This window comes from Mauremys reevesii, linkage group 14 (assembly GCF_016161935.1).
Source record: "Mauremys reevesii isolate NIE-2019 linkage group 14, ASM1616193v1, whole genome shotgun sequence".
NCBI lineage: Eukaryota > Metazoa > Chordata > Testudines > Geoemydidae > Mauremys > Mauremys reevesii.
In genome coordinates this window covers 16,749,789-16,764,168 of record NC_052636.1, presented here as the reverse complement: position 1 = coordinate 16,764,168, position 14,380 = coordinate 16,749,789, and the positions used below count along the sequence as shown (strand labels likewise).

The following is a 14,380-nucleotide window of genomic DNA, read 5'->3' as shown; positions in this document are numbered from 1 at the left end:
AACCCAAGTATAGGCTGAAGTTGGTGAGTTACATGTCATTTCCACCCTTAGTTCTATAACCCAGAAGTTACTGACAGAGATGGTATTGAATATCACTGAGGCTGGGAAGGCATTGCAGTGGGATCTAGTATGTTTAAAATTTCAGGATTTCCTCGATGACCAGCTGATGGCCATTTGAAGTGATCTTGAGCACCAGACTTGACCCACTGCCCTTACAGACATATCAGGAACCATCTGATCTGTGGTCATGAAGACATACTTGGACACTTTCTGGGTGGAAGTGTGAACATTTACAGTGCTCCTTCCAAGCATATGGACCGGTTGGGGTGGGTGTGGCTCCCACATACCGAATCCTGCCGGGTCCATGGGGAGGATGCATATGGGATTAAATTATTCACCGAGACATCTGGGAAATTAAACCACTGGGTATACCTACCTGAGTTATAGTCAGTGCCCCGATCCCTTCGTTGTTAAATGAACAAGGTTACACTCTTTTGTCCATGCATTCATTCCTGGGTTGGGGGTGACTAAGCTTAAAAGAGCAGTTGTAAATATTTCTGCAGAGCTTCATTGCTTTTTGGCCTCAAAGTGTGAGAAAACTCAGCCAAAAGGTTTGGTGAGTATTCTCAAAGGGGGGAGTTGTTGGAAAATCATAGTGCTAATGAAGCCTTTCCGTATTAGGCCTGAGTAAACCAAAGTTATGTTATGCTTGTCCAAACTGTGTTGGAAAGCTTACAGAACTCATTAGACTGAAGGCCGTGTATCTACCTAAGTCAGCTATTTCGCTTATCAGTTTTGTTTGGCTCCCCAAGTATATGTTGGCTCCCCAAGTGTATGCAGCTGCGTTCACATGTATGCATCCAAAGTATCTAGTACAAAGGGTCAACGGATGTATCTTGTGTCCCCTTCAGAATGACAAATGTATCCTCAACAGCTGTATGTCTCTTGTAGCCCCCACAAAATGATATATGTATCCTGCGTACCCAATTATCCCCTAATAGATACATGTACAGGGTCTATAGGTCAACCAAATGACGTAGACAAACGTAGGCTAAGTTGTTTGTTACCGGCTATAAAGGTAGGCCGCTTGGCCATGAAAGGTGTGTCTCTTTCTCTGGCACTAGCCGAGAGGAACACCCGCTCAGCTGACCGATCAATAAAGGGTGTGGTACTTGTCTTCCTGTCTCCGTGCCTCCTTGGTGTAATTAGGTAAGCTCCGGGGGGAAAACGAGCCCTTTTGGCTAACACTCCCAAGCTGTGCCCTGGCGAGCTGTGCCCAGGGGATTTAGATGCTTTATGTAAGGGGACTGTTGCCCCCTTATTAACATTCAGTGGGGTGTTTGGTTGCTAGCTCCCAGCACTAAAAAGGGAGGGGTCGATGGGAAATCAGGAGCCTGAGACTGACAGTCCCCAGGAACAATGTGGAGATGCCAATGCTCCAGGTCAGCCTGATTGACAGGGCAGGCAGGCTATTCAAGGAGTCAGGAGGCCAGGGGGGTCCCGTCCTCCCTGTGAGCTGGAATTGTCTGAGTCACATGGAGTGGGGCCGAGCTAAGGAGAGAGCAGGGGGCCCAAGCTGAGCTGATGGTAGCAGAGCTGCAGCCCCAAAGCCAGAGCACAGCCCAGAGAGAGCAGCCCTGCCCTGGGAGCAGAGCTGTAACAACTGGAGCCAGAGAGGCCAGACAAGCAGCCCAGGGAGCTGAAGGCAGAGCAGCAGCAGCAGCCGTGCTGAGGCAGAGCGGAGCTGGAGCAGTCCGGAGCTGGGTGCAGTGAGCAGCTGGGGAGAGCGAGGGGGACCCTGGGCAGTGGGCCCAGCACAGGGAGACGCCTCAGCCAAGAGGCCCTGCAGGCCAGACTTGGAGGGGGATCGTAACCCTGACAGGGCGGGGGTGATGCTGGGGAGAAGGGTCCTGCCACCCAGAGCCTGAGAGCGTGTGGCCACCGCCAGAGCAAGTGTCCAAACTGCAGCGTCCCTGCAGCACAGCTAGGGCCTGAGGAGGTGGCCTGGGACCTACAAGGAACAGACTGTGAAGTGCCCTGATGTCCAGAGACACTTTTTGTGATGGTCCCTGCCACAGAGCGGGGTGATGTGTTTTCCTTTAACCTTTCCCATTTTTTCTTATTTTTTAAATGTTATTGTTAATTAAATAACTTGTATTTGCTTTAAATTGTATGATGTGATCAGTGGGTCAGGGAGGTGCGCAGTGCAAAGAGAGGGACACCCTAGCCCCTGTCCTAGGTGACCACAGCAGGGTTGGGGGGGTCGAGTCCCCCAGGAATCCTGGGCCCAGCCTTGTTGGGGTTACGAGGACTCTGCCAGACAGGAGAGTGGCAGGGGAGTCCTCAAGGGCAGGGAGGCCTCTGGGTAAAGGAAGTGGGAGCGAGGACTCAGATCCTTTTACCAGCCCACTTCACCGGGGTAGTGCAGAAGCCAGGAAAGTTCCCCACAATAGCAGGACCATTCCCCCACTTACATCTAGATACAGTACCAGGCACGTAGGAGGATTTCCCCTTCTGAGTCATGGAAGCAGAAATTGACTTTTCCTTTCCAAATTTAGCTAATGTTCAGAAAGGGAATCTAGCACCTGCCTTCCAGATTTGAACACCTCCATATTCAGGAGTGCTCCAGCTCAGTTTGGGCAGCTGTTACTTCATTTCTCCCAAATCAAATATGCTGACCCACTGTCATTTGCTGTAGAAAAAGTAGGATAAAATTGAGCAAGAAATGCTTCCCAGGGGTTATTAGGACTGGAATTGCAATTTCCAACAGCCATTGCCATTTTTGTTTGTTTGAAAGGAAGACAGTGATATTGCATTGGCAAATTCCCCAGAGAAAGAAAGAGTGGAACAAAAGAATAATAAAGGCACCTCAACTTTTCCTCATTTATGGAGGACAGTCTTATAATATGCATCCAGATCTCCTCCAATCACACAAGCTGAAAATTGTTCCATTTTACTGCAGTTCTGTAACCATATGGGAACCAGTCCTGTCTGTGTTCTGTGCACATTCAAAATTCCTGCTGAATGACCCATCCTGGGAGCGAGTTACCAGTGACCCAGGGCTGGGGTGGAAGGAGGGTGCAGGTGGGGGGGGAGCACCCAGGCCTGGGGCAGCAGGGGGTGTGTGGGTTGGGGAGCATTGGTCAGGGGGAAGGGGAGAGCCCAGATCTGGGGCAGCACAGGATGTGGCGGGGGAGCCCAGGACTGGAATGGCAGGGGGGTGTGGGTTGGTGGGGGAAGACCCAGGGATGGGGTGGCAGGGGGATGCAGGTGTGGGGAGGCCCAGAGCTGCGGCGGCAGTGGGTGCAGGTTTGGGGGAGCCCAGGGCTCGGGCAGCAGGAGGGTGTGAGGGGGAGCCCAGGGCTGGGATGGGGGCAGCCACATTTTTTTTTGCTTAGGGCAGCAAAAAACCTAGAGCTGACCCTGCCTCCACGCACTGTGAAGTAGGTAGGAGCGGATCATTATTATCCCTACTTGAAAGAGGGAGAAGCTGAGGCTGAGAAAGGAGATTTGACTTGTCTTAGGTCACACAGCCAGGCAGGGGCAGAGTTGGGAATAGGACCCAAGAGCCCTGATTTTCAAACTAACCATCGGATCTTGAATTTCAGACATTGAATGACCTGAATTAAGTGCTCTCAGATGAGCTCCAGACCAAAAACAGGACAGTAATTATTCAGCGAGTATTTGAGGAGAACTGCAACGTTAGAGAGAATCATGAACTGCTCAGAGACCATTAATGCAGAGAAGCAGCAAAATTCATCAAACATAGAACTTGTTCTGACTCATTTCCTTGTTCTTAAAAGAGAACAACAAGGACCTGAGTCTCCTCCCTGTCAATAACCCCCTGCTCAGCCAATCAGGGTAGAGACTGAGGACGGGAGGCTGAGGGTTCTCAGCAGAGAGCCCAAAGGATGGCCCAGGTCATTGGTGGGGATCACTGCCCGAGCTCTATTTCAGCCCCACATTTTTGGGTGGACCTCCCACAGTGAGAGCTGCAGAGCACTCCCCTGCAACACACACAAACACACACACACACACCCCTCTCCTGGTGTTGGGAGGGGAATAGGAGAAAGGACAAAAGAAGCAAAAGACAAAGAGAAAGGAGGGAGGGATGGATGGAGGAAAAGATGAAACAAAAAGGACAAACCCCAATGTCCCCAGTGATTCTAAGAGACAGAATCCCAGGTGCGCAATAAAATTCTGCCTCCTTAAGCTCGAGTTTTCCATGCCCAGAATTCAACTGTCACCAGATGGATCAGACTGAACAGGTTTCACAACTCCAGGAGGCTCTTACCTTCTAAACAGGGACGGCTGTTTTCTAGTAAAATCACTACAAGGGAAGGAGAAAACTTGAAAGAGGTTCCTCCTGGCGCTCACGTCCGTGAACCCGAATACTCTCTCAGTCCTCAGAGAGAGACCTGGAGAAGGAGACTTGCTGAAGCAAAGCCACAGGGGTCTCTGAGGTTTCCCTGGCCCCTCGCCCCTGTCCTGCCTGGCTGATGTCAGCATCTCTCTGTGAGGTCACCACCTCCCCACCACCTTGGACCAATAGTCTGAGGTCCTGCAAAAGGCCTTTGTGATGTCACTGCCACACCCCTCCCTTGCTGGGCTAATGTCCTGCCCCTGGCCAGGCACTTTGGAGGTTTGAGCTACTCCCTGTGGATCACCCCACTCAAGGAGCATTCGTTCTAGGCAGCAAGGCGGCTAGACAGGGAAACATCAGATGCTGCTCCCAATGCTACACTCAGTTTGTCAGAAATTAGTTGACTTTATGGCAAGAAGAGACCATTAGAGCATCTAATCTGACCCCCTGCATATCACAGGCCTCCTGTATGACACAATAGTGAGTTTATTACGCAGGGTCCACCCCTCCCTCACTGTGAATAGTACATGAACCAGCCTTGTAATGGAGCTGAGATTTCCCAAGAACTTCAAGCAAAATACACCAGTTTCATAAAACAGATTTATTAACTACGGAAAGATGGAGTTTTAAGGATTATAAGTGGTAGGCATAAAAGATCAAAGTAAGTTACCAGTGCCCTGCCCCCACTCCCAAGTCATTAATGGCGCCCCCAGGTCAGCCAGAATGGAGCAGCGGTTTTCACTCCACCAAGTCCACTTATGGCTTACAGGCAACTTCCAAACCCACCACAGCCCACCATGTCGGCCAGAAAGGAGCCCACTCAGCCTCGCCATTGCTGCTTTTCCGTCCCCCCAGAACCCCGCTTCTCCTGGGCTGCAAGGAGCCATCCCTGGGAAGCCAAGAGGCAGGCACAGGGGTCTGTCTCCCAGCAGCCAACCGCACCTCCCCCGGCTTTGCAGAACGAATGGTGATGCTCTACTAACCCCACTTAGCCGCAATGATGTGCTTACTTTCTGCCCTGCCTTTCTCAGCTCGACTTTCCTCTTTTGCCCCATTCCTGCCTCACTTCCTCCTTTGGCAAGTCACGCAGAGGAGGCCAGCAGGAAGAGCCGGCCTCCACCGGCCAACCTCCAACAGCAGAGGAGGCCAAGCCACAAGCCTCCAAAAGGTGACACGCCGCACTCCTCTAGGTTCTCCAGCCTGACGCCAAGGTGCTTTCTCCACTGCTGTCAGCACCCTCTGTCATGCGGGGGTTGGAGTTATCCCACGGACAGGCCAATAGGAGAAGGAGGAGGCCTTCCTGAACAGCAAGGGGATCTGGGAAAAGGAAGCCAGCATGTTTCTGCCTGGTTTTGAACCAGGGACCTTTTGAATGTTAGGAAAATGCAATAACCACTACACTACAGAAACTCCATCTGCTTGGCTCTTGCTCACCCTAGCACAGACCGATGGACAAACCTGGAGAAAGTAGTGGCAGCCCTTCAATAGGTCAGCTGGCAGAGCAGAGGACTGGAGCCGGCGCTCAGGAAGTCGTCCTTACGTCGCCCTTGTGACTCCAGCTTGAGGGAGAGCTTCTTTTTCTTCCCCTTGCTGACAAAGAGCAAGAGAAGAATGAAAGGTCAGGGGGGCCAACTCGGTGCAGAAGCCCATGCTGCCTTTTCCTGCTGCATAGCCTGAAATGAGGTACTGATGGCAGTTAAAGGAACTGCTGCACTTTCAGAAAACATCCCACCCGTGCACAAAGGAGGATAGACGAGCGTGTTAGTCTAGCACGCTCCCAACTGAGCTACTTCAGCAGCTGCTCAGTTTCTTTTTGGCCTCCTGCTTTTCTGTCTGGGATGTTGTTGTCAGCTGTGGCACAGAAAAAGGACGTCATTGCGAGCGGCCCATGCAGACAAGATTCACTTTTGCCTTCCTTGCTCGGCTTTACTTGCTTCCTCGCCCTATTCCTGCCTTAGTTCCTGGGTTACCTGAAGGCAACGGGGAGCCAGCAATACCAGGAGGAAGTTGGGCAGCTAGACCCTGGTGGCAAAAGTCCTGCCGCCACTGGCCACCCCACTCTCTTCTCCCAGCGTCACACATTGGCCACCAGGGACTTGGGGCCCAGCAGCGCAACGGAAGGCAGTGGACAAAGCCACCCTAGTCTTGAAGCTCCGGCTCATTAAACCACATCTTCAGTCGCTGATGGCCAATGAGAGACCGACATGGCTTGCTATTTTAGCACTTGGAAATGCCATTGGTCAGTCATTGGATCTCTGTAATGCTGTTACAGAACAAAGGAAAATAGAATCTCAGTGTGACATTCTATACCTTTCGGGGAGCGGCTGTAACCCCCCATAATCATCGTGATCTTACATATAGAGCATGACTTGTAAGGTATCAGGGAAAGGATATGATCGGCTGAAAGTCACTTCTCTACCCATAGATGTAGACCACTCATGCATATGAAGTCATGAGAATTGTGCAGTGTGGTTGTCACTGTGCTGCAAGGTGGGGGAGTCAGCCAAATATTAGCTCCCTAGTGGCAACAGCAAGGAAAATAACCAACACCCGGACAGGGTGTCAAACAACCCATCGACAGCCATTGTCCAGCAAGGGAGCTACAATGCAATGACTCACCTGCATGAGGACACCCCAGGGGAATTGCTCAGACTTGCTTGGAGAGACGCAGTGATGCTCACCTGACTCTGAAGGGGCGGGGGGCAAAGCCATGAGGGAAGAAAGGACATGATAAAAGGAGAGACATTTGCTAGGCTTTATCTCTCTCTGTCACCTACATCTACAGACACCCCCACACCAAGCAACTGAAGCGCTGATGAAAGGGGAGAGCCTGGCTGAAAAGCCACCAGCCAGCCTGTGGTGAGAAGCATCTGAGTTTGCAAGGGTACTGAAAGGGTTAAGATCAGCTTAGTATTAAAAGGAATGAGGAGTCCGGTGGCACCTTAAGGACTAACAGATTTATTTGGGCATAAGCGTTCGTGGGTAAAAAGCCCACTTCTTCAGATGCATGGAGTGAAAATTGCAGATAGAGGCATAAATATAGATTGGAACATGAAGTGACGGGAGTTACTGCACAAGGAGAACCAGTGTTGAAGGCTAATTCAGTCAGAGTGGATGTGGTCCTCTCCCCATGATTGATGGGGAGGTGTCAATACCAAGAGAGGGAAAATTGCTTTTGTCGTGAGCCAGCTACTCCCAGTCCTTATTCAAGCTCAAATTAATGGTGTTAAGTTTGCAAATCAATTGTAACTCTGCAATTTCTCTTTGAAGTCTGTTTTTGAAGGTTTTTTGAATGGCTACTTTGAATTATTAGGTGTGAATGTGTAAATGTGCTATTGATTATACAAGTCCCGTATGATCTCATGATTTGGATTCCTGGTTTTTCACCCAGGCGGCCTGGGTTCAATTCCCAGTGTGGGAACAATGCAGAGCTTTTGCTCAGAGGGGAGGCAGGAAATGAAAGGAATGGGAAGGGATCCTGCCAGCAGGGGAGTTGGACAGTGTTGGAAGGGGATCCCAGAAGTGGGGGTGGGGCAGTGGTCCTGGGGGGAGATGAGGGAAGGATCCCAGCTCTGTGGGAAGTTGACATTCTGGAGAGCACAGGCCTGGCATGGGGGGTGGGAGGAGTGAGTGTGTCCCTCTAAACTCACCACCAGGAGACTTGGAAGAATTACGTATTTGTTGGTAAATGTCAATTTCTGTGTAAACACACGACCCAATGGCAAAATCTTTCCATCGATAATCATCAAAACTAACAGATGGGCAAAGTAAGAAACATGTTGCTTGAGAACTTATCCTATTCTAATCCTCTAGGGTTCCCTTTTGCCTTAGGCACCACCACGTGGGCATTTCATATCCCTCCTCATTTTCACACAGACACACAATTTCCTTTGCACAGATCCATGAACAGCAAAACCTCCTGTGTCTATTGTCTGAGCCAGGGCATTCGATTCCACTGAAACCTTCTCTCCTGCAATGGCAATGGTCAGACAGAGGGAATGCGTCCACCTTCCCCCTGGCAGTGAGATATTCACTCTCCTCTTCATGCTACTGCTGTTATTCCATGAGTCATCAAGGATGGAATAAAAAGCTGAGTTTACTCCAGGGTGAGGAAAGAAAGGAGCCACCAATGCTCTCAAAAATCTCAGTGCCCAGAGAAAACCTGCCTCTGTTATTGGACTCACAGAGGTGCTGGCAATACAACGGGAAAAGGGACTGTCTGAATTTCCAGGGCAGGGAATGAACAATCTACAGCAACATCATTAACCACAAACACACCCTCATCATGCTCCAGCCAGTAGGGAAATGGGCAGGAATTCTTGCTGTTCAGCCATGGCCACACGTACAGAGCTGCACAGCAGTGAGTGTGCTGGGGAAGCTGGTCTGAGCAAACAATTTGTAATGACCCTTCAGTGAGAACAGAACCAGAGTGTAGAAAGGCCCCTGTGTTAAGTGGTTGTGGCTGAGGCCTTAGGTAGCTGGACTAGAAAACCATGGGGGCCTTTCTGTGAAGGTTTGATCCTTGCCAGCTAGGCAAGGCTGGTGTGTGGTGTCTCCATGGCTGTACTTCCAGGGTCTGATCACCCATGGTGCCATAGGGAGCCAAGCCTAGACATATTCAGAGGCTAAGGCCAGGTCAATGTTTCAAACAGTGAGTCTATGCTGCTGCAGCTCAGTAATGGAGATGCTCTATGCCAGGGTTTCTCAAACGTCTTTTCACTGCAGCCTCCTTCTGCCAAAATAACTTAATACGTAGCCCTGGAAAGAGGGACCAAGCCCCTCCACTCGGGGGGAGGGAGTGCCAAAGACTGAGCCCCAGTGGGGGGAGGGCAAAACCAAAGCCTGAGGGATTCAGCCCTGGGTGGGGGGGCTCAGACTTTTGGCTTCAGCCCCAGGACCCAACAAGTCTAATGCCAGCCCTGGTGACACCATTAAAACAGGATCACAACCCACTTTGTGGTCCTGACCCACAGCTTGAGAACCACTGCTCCATGCTGAGGGGGGAGAGTTTTCCTGTTGGTGTAGTCAATCCACTTCCCCAGGAGGTGGCAGCTCTGTCATGGGGAGAAGCTATATCGGTGGGTGTGCAAGCTGTGGTGTTTACCACATTTAAGAAGTTTAATCAAACCCCATTTTTAAAACCACCTGTGGTCTGGGAATGGCAAAGGAGCTCAATGAAGCAGGATCTGTCCTTCAAAGTCCTGGAGATCACGATTCCATACTCCTGTTGTAATGGGGGTATAGCTCAGTGGTAGAGTGTTTGATTACAGATCAAGTGGTCCTTTGTTCAAACCCAGGTGCCCTCTTAAAGAAAAGAAAAACATTTCCATTCTCCATTATGTTCAGGAGCTCCACCATATGAGGATGCTTGAAATGAATGTGAACACTCAACATTTTGCTGTCCAAATGCATAAAAACCTAGCAAAGCTGTCCATCAGCTGAAATCAGTTCCAATCCTCTAAGTGTCTAGTTTATGTTTTCATCAATTAAACAAAGGTATCATTCCCTGAAGCAGAGCACAAGTTTGAAATACAGGCAGCACAGAGGTAATATTCATAATGTCAACTACAAAAAAATGATACACATCTAGAGATAGCATCATTATAATCAGCTAATCAGAACCTCTCCATAGACACCTTACACGACCACTTCTCTGTAATATTGGCTGCAAATATAGAACAGTGGTCGCAACGGTGAGCTATACAGTTACAGATTATGTCAATAACGCCACAGGAGGTGACACGGCATCAGTCAGACTGATACTGGAATACTGCCTCCAGTTTTGGTGTCCTCATTTGAAAAAGATGTTGTGAAATTGGAGCTGGGGCAGCAAAGAGCCACCTAATGTTCTGAGGACTGGAAAAAATACCTTCTAGAGAGCTATTGAAAGAGCTCAACCTGTTTAGCTTATCAAAAGAAGATTGAAAGGTGACTTCACTGAAGTGTTGAAGTGCCTTAATGGAGAGATAAGATTGGGTATTAAAGGGCTCTTGAATCGAGCAGAGAAAGGCCTAACAAGAGCCAATGGCTGGAAGGTGAAAAGAGACAAATTCATATTACAACTAAGGCACAAAAATTCAACAGCGAGGATGATTCACCACAGGAACAAGCTACCAAGGAAAGTGGTGGATTCTCCATCTCCTGATGTCATTTCATGAAGACTAGATGCCTTTCTGGAATGTGTTTGCCTCAAAAGTAGCTCTTGTGTCCTACAGGAGGCCTGTGATATGCAGGGGGTCAGATTAGATGCTCTAATGGCCTCTTCTGGCCATAAAGTCGACTAATTTCTGAAAAACTGAGTGTAGCATTGGGAGCAGCGTCTGATGTTTCCCTGTCTAGCCGGCTTGCTGCCTAGAACGAACGCTCCTTGAGTGGGGTGATCCCCAGGGAGCAGCTCAAACCTGCAAACCTGGCCATTGTTGACTGGAGAGATGGTTTATGGAGAATAAACTTCAAGGTGAGAAGCAGCAGCCCAAAAAGGGCCCCTGCAAGTGCTGAAGTAGCTCAGTTGGGAGAGCGTTAGATTGAAGATCTAAAGGTCCCTGGTTCAATCCCAGGCTTCAGCAGACTGTTTCATTCCTCTTCATGCAGCAGTGGGCTCTTTCCTGGAAGCACAGCACTGGCTCTACTTAATGCAAGACCCTCATTTTTGGCTTCACTGCAGGAAAAGGCAGCATTGGCTTCTGCACCCAGTTGGCCCACCGGACCTTTCTTTCTTCTCTTGCTGCTTCTCAGTGTAGCCTGATTTGGGGAGGGTTAGTAGGGACAGTGGAATTTATCCACTTTATTTAGTTTTATTTAATAATTAATTTTCTAATTAATTAATAACATTAGTAATAATTAATAGATATTAATAATATTGGTATGGCTTGCCAATATGTGTGATCAGAAGATAAAGTTCATCTTGAATCAGGCTTCACAGAATTTATACAAGGAGATTGGGGTATGTCTGACAGGAAACTACACTGAGACAGAATTAGTCAAACAAGACCTTTTATTTAAAATCAATGAAACAAGAAGTAAATGTAAAATGTTAAAAGCAGTTTGAGATTACAAAGTTACAAAATATCACAGTTCTATATGAAATATACCTATGACAAATTTACTCTGTGCAATAGACACTTGGGTGTGGTTTCACACTATTTTAAAAGGAAATAATAAAAAGACTGAGTATAAGTTTACCTCTATAAACTAGATGCTTTTAAAAGATAAAGCAGAAATAAGAATTTGTTCATACTTACAACTTTGAAAAGAATTAATACTACGACTTAGTATTGACAGCTTTCATAGGAGAAAGAGGCTTCGAAGCAGGTTGAGACGATAAGAAAATAGAGAGGTGTATCGCCCACCTAATGGAGGATTGTCACCCTTTTTATAGGGAGAAATCCTTCCTCCTATGCCCAAATTTGTCTTTCCCCCATGGAAAGGTGAGGGTACCTGTTTTCATAGGCTGACCTTTTGTGTACGTATTAAATGACAGCTATGTACGCATCTGCGGGTGTATGTGTGAAATTTGTGGGCAGAAAAACCCCACTTTTCACCCTAACTAGGTGAAAGGTTAGCAGATATTCAAAAGTCCCTAGACAATTTGCATAGGTTTGTCTCCTATTATTACTTTTCTGAGTAAGGGTCTTAAAGGTTGCTTTCAGCGTCACAGAGGAAATAGGCCAGGATGTCTGGCCTAGAAGCTTCTAGGTATCTTGCATTACAGCTTATTGTAAATAATTCTATTAATCTATGCAGCCTACACACTTTTATCAAAAAGACATTTTATACAGACCAACAGATTAATCCTTAGGGCTACATCAGCAAGGGGAAGAAAAAGAAGCTCCCCTTCAAGCTAGAGTCACAAAGGTGATGTAAGGACGACTTCCTGATCCCTGGCTCCAGTCCTCTGTTCTTCCAGCTGACCCATCAGAGAGCTGCTGCCAGTTTCTCCAGGTTCGCCCACCAGTGTGTGCCAGGGTGAGCACCACCAAAGTGCAGGGAATTTGAGGGCAGGGCAGGGCAGTGCACTGTAATGGAGTTTCTGTAGTGTAGTGGTTCTCACATTTCCCTAACCTGCATCAAGCCGGCTAGGCAGAACTGACACCATCATCTCTCAGGTGTTCCCTTTAAGCAGAGCACAACTTTGAAATACAGGCAGCATAGAACCAATATTCATAATGTCAACTACAAAAATGAAACACATCCAGAGATAGCATCATTATAATCAGCCAATCAGAACCTCTCCATAGACCCCTTACACAACAACCTTTCTACAATATTGGCTGCAAATATAGAACAGCAGTCGCAACGGTGATCTATACAGTTACAGATTATGTCAGTAACGTCACAGGAGGTGACACAGCATCAGTGAGACTGATACTGGAATACTGCCTCCAGTTTTGGTGTCCTCGTTTGAAAAAGATGTTGTGAAATTAGAGTTTGAGAAAGCAAAGAGCCACCAAATGTTCTGAGGGCTGGAGAAAAATGCCTTCTAGTGAGCTATTGAAAGAGCTCAACCTGTTTAGCTGATCAAAAGAAGATTGAAAGGTGACTTCACTGAAGTATTGAAGTGTCTTAATGGAGAGATAAGATTGGGTATTAAAGGGCTCTTGAATCGAGCAGAGAAAGGCATAACTATACCCAGTGGCTGGAAGGTGAAAAGAGACAAATTCATATTACAATTTAGGCTCAAATATTCAACAGCGAGGATGATTCACCACAGGAACAAGCTACCAAGAAAAGTGGTGGATTCTTCATCTCTTGATGTCATTTCATGAAGACTAGATGCCTTTCTGGAATGTGTTTGCCCCAAAAGTAGCTCTTGTGTCATACAGGAGGCCTGTGATATGCAGGGGGTCAGATTAGATGCTCTAATGGTCTCTTCTGGCCATAAAGTCGACTAATTTCTGAAAAACTGAGTGTAGCATTGGGAGCAGCGTCTGATGTTTCCCTGTCTAGCCGGCTTGCTGCCTAGAACGAACGCTCCTTGAGTGGGGTGATCCACAGGGAGTAGCTCAAACCTGCAAAGTGCCTGGCCAGGGGCAGGACATTGGCACAGCAAGGGAGGGGTGTGGCAGTGACATCACAAAGGCCTTTGGCAGGACCTCAGACTATTGGTCCAAGGCGGTGGGGAGGTGGTGACCTCACAGAGAGATGCTGACATCAGCCAGGCAGGACAGGGGCGAGGGGCCAGGGAAACCTCAGAGACTCCTGTGGCTTTGCGTCAGCAAGTCTCCTTCTCCAGGTCTCTCTCTGAGGACTGAGAGAGTATTCGGGTTCACGGACGTGAGCGCCAGGAGGAACCTCTTTCGAGTTTTCTCCTTCCCTTTCAGTGATTTTACTAGAAAACAGCCGTCCCTGTTTAGAAGGTAAGAGTCTCCTGGAGGTTTGAAACCTGTTCAGTCTGATCCATCTGGTGACAGTTGAATTCTAAGCATGGAAAACACGAGCTTAAAGAGGCAGAATTTCATTCCGCACCTGGGATTTTGTCCCTTAGAATCACTGGAGACATTGGGGTTTGTGCTTTTTGTTTCACCTTTTCCTCCATCGCTCCCTCTCTCCTTTCTCTTCGTCTCTTGCTTCTTTTGTCCTTTCTCCTGTTCCCCTCCCACTGGTGTGTGTGTGTGTGTGTGTGTGTGTGTGTGTGTGTGTGTGTGTCGGGGGAGTGCTCTGCAGCTCCCACTGTCGGAGCTCCACCCAAAAATGTGGGGCTGAAATAGTGCTCGGGCAGTGATCCCCACCAGTGACCTGGGCCATCCTTTGGGCTCTCTGGTGAGAACCTTCAGCCTCCCGTCCTCAGTCTCTACCCTGATTGGCTGAGCAGGGGGTTATTGACAGGGAGGAGAGTCAGCTCCTTGTTGTTCTCTTTCAAGACCAAGTAAATAAGTCAGAACCAGTTACATGTTTGATGAATTTTGCTGCTTCTCTGCATTAATGGTCTCTGAGCAGTTCATGATTCTCTCTAACGTTGCAGTTCTCCTCAAATACTTGCTGAATAATTCCTGTGCACTGTTGTTGGTCTGGAGCTCA

General features: G+C 48.4%; 1 protein-coding gene and 2 non-coding genes across 3 annotated transcripts in view; 2 read left to right on the top strand and 1 right to left on the bottom strand.

Moving 5' to 3' along the window:
- LOC120381973 (zinc finger protein 850-like) overlaps positions 1-14,380 on the bottom strand; it is a 754,134-nt gene that overhangs the window by 145,814 nt on the left and 593,940 nt on the right. The window lies entirely within an intron of this gene.
- TRNAC-ACA lies at positions 9,598-9,669 on the top strand. The gene has a single exon. It is a non-coding gene; the product is annotated as a tRNA-Cys (tRNA).
- Positions 10,857-10,929, top strand: TRNAF-GAA. The gene has a single exon. It is a non-coding gene; the product is annotated as a tRNA-Phe (tRNA).